This window comes from Rhinoraja longicauda, chromosome 16 (genome assembly GCF_053455715.1).
Source record: "Rhinoraja longicauda isolate Sanriku21f chromosome 16, sRhiLon1.1, whole genome shotgun sequence".
In the NCBI taxonomy this organism is placed as follows: domain Eukaryota; kingdom Metazoa; phylum Chordata; class Chondrichthyes; order Rajiformes; family Arhynchobatidae; genus Rhinoraja; species Rhinoraja longicauda.
The window spans coordinates 13,091,840-13,097,747 of NC_135968.1; the positions used below are offsets into that span (position 1 = coordinate 13,091,840).

Here is a 5,908-nt window from a genome sequence, read left to right on the forward strand (position 1 = left end):
GATCCTGGGTCTACGCAAGGTGAGATGCAAATGCAAGTCCCTCATATCGAACAACCCGACTGTCTGTTATTCCACTTACAATTAAAAACTTAAGCTGCTGCCCTGATACATGTTGCCCTGTTGTAAACACAGGTCATATTGGAGCCTCTCTTCAATATGATACGGCCGTTTGGCGACTGATATGCTGGATAACCATCGTGTATAATGTTGGGGGAGTCCAGAACCAGGGGCAGGGCCACAGTTTAAGAATAAGGGGTAGGCCATTTAGAACAGAGATGAGGAAAAATCATTTCACTCAGAGAGTTGTAAATCTGTGGAATTCTCTGCCTCAGAAGGCAGTGGAGGCCACTTCTCTGAATGCATTCAAGAGAGAGTCAGATAGAGCTCTTAATGATAGCGGAGTCAGGGGGTATGGGGAGAGGGCAGGAACGGGGTACTGATTGTGGATGATCAGCCATGATCACATTGAATGGCGGTGCTGGCTCGAAGGGCCGAATGGCCTCCTCCTGCACCTATTGTCTATTGTCTATTGTCTATAACATAGATTGATTGGCGGCACGGTGGCGCAGCGGTAGAGTTGCTGCCTTACAGCGAATGCAGCGCCGGAGACTCAGGTTCGATCCTGACTACGGGCGCCGTCTGTACGGAGTTTGTACGTTCTCCCCGTGACCTGCGTGGGTTTTCTCCGAGATCTTCGGTTTCCTCCCACACTCCAAAGACGTACAGGTTTGTAGGTTAATTGGCTGGGCAAATGTAAAAATAAAATAAAAATTGTCCCTAGTGGGTGTAGGATAGTGTTCGTGTGTGGGGATCGCTGGGCGGCGCGGACCCGGTGGGCCGAAGGGCCTGTTTCTGCGCTGTATCTCTAAAATCTAAAAGAAATTTAAAAATTTCTCCTTTCCAAGACCAAGTTTACCTGGCAGGGGAGAGACCGTGATCAAAAAAAGGCTGCTCTCCCAGGACGAGGCTATCCCTTTGCACTTCGGGAGAGCTGATGCCTGAGATGTTCCCAAATGCGGGATACCCGACTGCAAAACTTGTGATGGTGGGGGACTGCGTCCGCGCAGATAATAAAAGATAAGTTAAAAAATTAAGAACATTTTTAAAAAGTTTTTTTAAAAGACTGGGTGTCGAGGGTTATGGGAGAAGGCAGGAAAATGGGATTAGGAGGCAGAGATTAGCCATGATTGAATGGCAGAGTAGACTTGATGGGCTAAATGGCCTAATTCTGCTCCTATCGCTTATGATCTTAAACTGTTCTGCTGCTCAATGCAGATTGCCAGAGTAATACCCAGGACTTACTGTTGTGATGTGAATACACTGATGCTGTGATCAAGAGTGTGCATCAGTGTATTTCGTTTCTTAGGTGTCAGAAGATTCGGCATGACCACTAAGATTCTCTCAAACATCCATAGATGCGCCGTTTTGATAGGATACATCACTGCTGTGATGTGAATAGAAAATATCCAGCTTATGGAATGAATGTGCCAAAGCTATCGGAACAAACAGCCAAGTGAGCATTAAATTGCTGCTCATTAATCGAGCACAGACTTGTGCTGCAGGCTGGAGTTTCAAAAGATGATTTACTCTGTTCTCGACGTCTTTTCAATCTGGCTATTCCACCACAACTGTGACTGAGTCACACATGGTTCCGTCTGCTGGGCAAATGGCCAGCATACTATTCTCTGTATACCAGCACTAAAGTGGCTCGATTACTCAATCAAAGGCATGGGTTAAGACAAGTAAACTATTTGTATTTCCTCATCTGGCAGGCAGTATCGGAGTTCGTGAAATCCAGTGACCACATACTTGGCATATTTCAAAGGCAGGATGATGAAGGGATGGTGATGGCAAAGGGAAAGTCTCAACCACAAGGACATTCAGAGTTATTTATTTGTCCAAGTAATGAAACACTGTCATCACGAAGTAAGAATAGTTATCTTTGGATGAGGAACGAAGGTCTTCCCAACATATCATTGATTTAATCTCTTAAAATTAATTTCATGAAAGTGTGGCAAAACAATTACACCATTGAGCTAGAAGTCCACTTGTGTCCAAAAATTTACTTTGGGTAGTAGCGTAAAGTGGGAAGTTTCATCTCAAACAAAGTGGTTAGCCCATCGGCCGTTGAATATCTTTGATGATTCCTTGTCTTCTCAGCACCCATTATTATTTCCTACCCTGTGATGACTCAACAATAGCAGATGCAGGATGCAGCTCTATAGGACTGGTCAGGCCGCATTTGGAGTATTGCGTGCAGTTTCAGGTCACCCCATTACAGGAAAGATGCGTAGGCTTTGGAGAGGGCGCAGAGGAGGTTTACCAATATGCTGCCTGGATCACAGGGTTTCAGCTACAGGGACAGGTTCAACAGACTTGTCCTGTTTTAGATTTAGATTTAGAGATGCAGCGCAGAAATAGGCCCTTCGGCCCACCGGGTCCGCGTGGCCCAGCGATCCCCACACATTAACACTATCCTACACCCACTAGGGATAATTTTTACATTTGCCCAGCCAATTAACCTACAAACCTGTACGTCTTTGGAGTGTGGGAGGAAACCGAAGATCTCGGAGAAAACCCACGCAGGTCACGGGGAGAACGTACAAACTCCGTACAGACAGCGCCCGTAGTCAGGATCGAACCTGAGTCTCCGGCGCTGCATTCGCTGTAAGGCAGCAACTCTACCGCTGCGCCACCGTTTCTCTGGAACATCAGAGATTGAGGGGAGACAATAGAAGTATATACGATTCTGAGAGGCATAGACAGGGTAGACAGTCAGAATCTTTTTCCCAGGGTGGAATTGTCCAACACTAGAGGGCATAGCCATAAGGTATGAGGGGGGAAAACTTAATGGTGATGTGCAGGCAAGGTTGTTACACAGAGAGTAGTGGAGGCCTGGAATGCATGGTAGTGGTGGAGGCAGATACAATAGAGGCATTTAAGAGGCTTTTAGACAGGCACATGGAAGTGTGGGGAATAGAGGGATATGGATGACGTGCAGGCAGGTGAGATCAGTTAAACTTGACATCATGTTTGGCGTAAACATTGTGGGCTGAAAGGCCCGTTCCTTTGATGTACAGTTCTATGGTCTATGTTCCATGTAATTCTTAATGACAGATTATTGTAGGGGCAGGATAAATGAAAGAATGCTTCGCAGAGACAAAATGCATGAGATTGTGGGACATGTTTTCACACAGAAGGGCCCTGAATAACTGGTGTGAGTTGCCAGAAGTGGTGATGGATTCAGATTCAAATACAACATTTAAAAAAGGTGTTTGGGTCGGAAAGACATTGAGTGATACGGGTCTTATGTGGGCAAATGGAATTAGCTTAAATAGGTCATAAGGCCATAGGTGATAGGAATAGAATTAGGCCATTCGGCCCATCAAGTCTACTCCACCATTCAATCATGGCTGATCTATCTCTCCCTCCTAACCCCATTCTCCTGCCTTCTTCCCATAATCTCCGACACCTGTATAATCAAGAATCTATCTATCTCTGCCTCGAAACATATGAGATTATTAAGGGGTTGGACACGTTAGAGGCAAGAAACATGTTCCCAATGTTGGGGGAGTCCAGAACCAGGGGCCACAGTTTAAGAATAAGGGGTAGGCCATTTAGAACGGAGATGAGGAAAACCTTTTTCAGTCAGACAGTTGTAAATCTGTGGAATTCACTGCCCAAGTCTCTGAATGATTCAAGAGAGAGCTAGATAGAGCTCTTAAGGATAGCGAGTCCAGGGGTATGGGGAGAAGGCAGGAACGGGGTACTGATTGAGAATGATCAGCCATGATCACATTGAATGGTGGTGCTGGCTCAAAGGGCCAAATGGCCTACTCCTGCACCTATTGTCTATTGTCTATAAAAATATCCACTGTCTTGGCCTCCACAGCCTTCTGTGGCAAAGAATTCCACAGGTTCACCATCAGGCATCATGGTCAGTGAGGACAAGGTGGGCCAGAAGGGTCTGTTTTTGTGCTGCAGGGCTCCATGATGCCATGAAAACACAATTCATCAATAAAAACACAGGAATCTCCTGGGTTTTACTCTAGTATTCTGCATTGAACAACAGAACAGCTTATTTTTCTTGTTTATTGCCCCAGAGGGAAGAGTTTTCTGACAGATATTGTTACTTCCGATTCCATCGGTTTGAAATTTATTTAGACCCACTTGTGGTGCGTTTACACCACTCACTTTTATGTTCTGTCCTGGCCTGTAATAGGGTGCAGGGGCAAACCCCCCTCTGCTCACTTCAACCTCCACAAAGCCGTGCGCCGGCCGGGAGTGTCTCGCCCGCCTTGGACCAACGACAGAGGACCCGCTGGTGCCCGCTGGTACCCGCCCACCATGGACTCCGAACTCAGCCCCGAGTCACCAGCGTCAATGGGACGTATGTGTGCCAACTACCTCACTCCCAAATACGGGGCAAGGTGACGTCACCGCCCCGTGCCCCACGCCCAACGTGACCTCACCCAGCCAGCGGCCAGGTGCTCCCGCTCCACCAATGGCGGCCGCCCGGGCCGGGAAGTGGGTCGTTACGCAACCTCTGTTAGGCGTCTGTTACACTGTCCGGTGTAGGAAAAACATTGCAGATGCTGGTTAAAATCGTAGGTAGACACACAATGCTGGAGTAACTCAGCAGGTCATGTAGCACCTCGGGAGAGAAGGAATGGGTGACGTTTCGGGTCGAGACCCTTCTTCAGACGAGACTCTTCAGGGTCTCGATCTGAAACGTCACCCATTCTTTCTCTGCCGAGATACTGCATGACCCGCTGAGTTACTCCAGCATTGTGTGTATCTACCTACACTGTCCGGGACTGCTGTGGCCCCCGGGCTACAGTGTCTGGGCCTACAGTGTCCGGGCATACAGTGTCCAGGCCTACAGCGCCGTCCGGGCCTACTACGAAACAAGGGCGGTCCCGTACGGGACAAACCAATTTAGCCCAAATTACGGGATGCCCCTGCTAATACAGGACAGTTGGCAACCCTAACGGGACCCGCGCCACCGAGGGCGAGGAGGGACCCGCGAGTGAGGTGGACCATCGAGAGCGAGGCGGAACGTCAAGAACGAAGTGGACCCTCGAGAGCGTAGGGGACCCGCGCCACCGAGAGCTACCCGACGGGGGACTGCCGAGAACGAAGAGCGGATCTGGTGCGGGGGGCACCGGGAACGAAGGGGAGACCAGGCTGGGGGCCGCCTGTAGGCTGGGGGCCACCTGTGGCCATGTGCGGTGGCAGGCCTGCGTCGCCGCCGCGAACAGTGAAACTGTTCAATGTGCTTTTTGTAACTTGGTCGGTGCCAGAAACATGGCGCCTCTTGTGTACTGCCTAGGTCTGCTGTACGATTTTACTAGGTTGTATGCAAAACAAAGCATTTCACTGCACCGAGGTACATGTGACAATGGAGTATCATTTCACTGTACCTATCTATGTATTGCCATGTAATACTAACTTGCAACAATAAAGTATCATTGAATCATCGAAGCCTCCCTGTGAAATGTTGAGCAGCTCCTTGAGATCTGATCGAGGGTCACTGGTGGGGATGAGCCACGAGAAAACATGAGTAAATCAAATCAGCTTGCACTGAGAAAAACAAATCTTTTCTCCTAAAGGCATTTCAGCGGGGTATAATTAGAGAAGGACAACCTTTTTCATCAAATACCATGGAGGATCAGCTAAACTTAATTATATATTACTTAACCAACTCACCATTGACTCTAGCCTCTGTATTTTGATTATCCCCGAAGAAAGGAATATGATGCCATGTTACCCTTACTACTTTGTCTAATCCTTTGATCATCTGCCTCATGCCTCCATCTTTGCCTCTGTCTGTTTTTTAAAATTTAGTTTAGAGATACAGCGCAAAAACAGGCCTTCCGGCCCACCGAGTCCGCACACCGACCAGCGA

At 48.2% G+C, this 5,908-nt stretch overlaps 1 non-coding gene across 1 annotated transcript; it reads left to right on the forward strand.

Moving 5' to 3' along the window:
- The first annotated feature begins 908 nt into the window (after positions 1-908).
- Positions 909-1,074, forward strand: LOC144601522 (U1 spliceosomal RNA). The gene has a single exon (XR_013548321.1). It is a non-coding gene; the product is annotated as a U1 spliceosomal RNA (small nuclear RNA).
- The last annotated feature ends 4,834 nt before the right edge of the window (positions 1,075-5,908 follow it).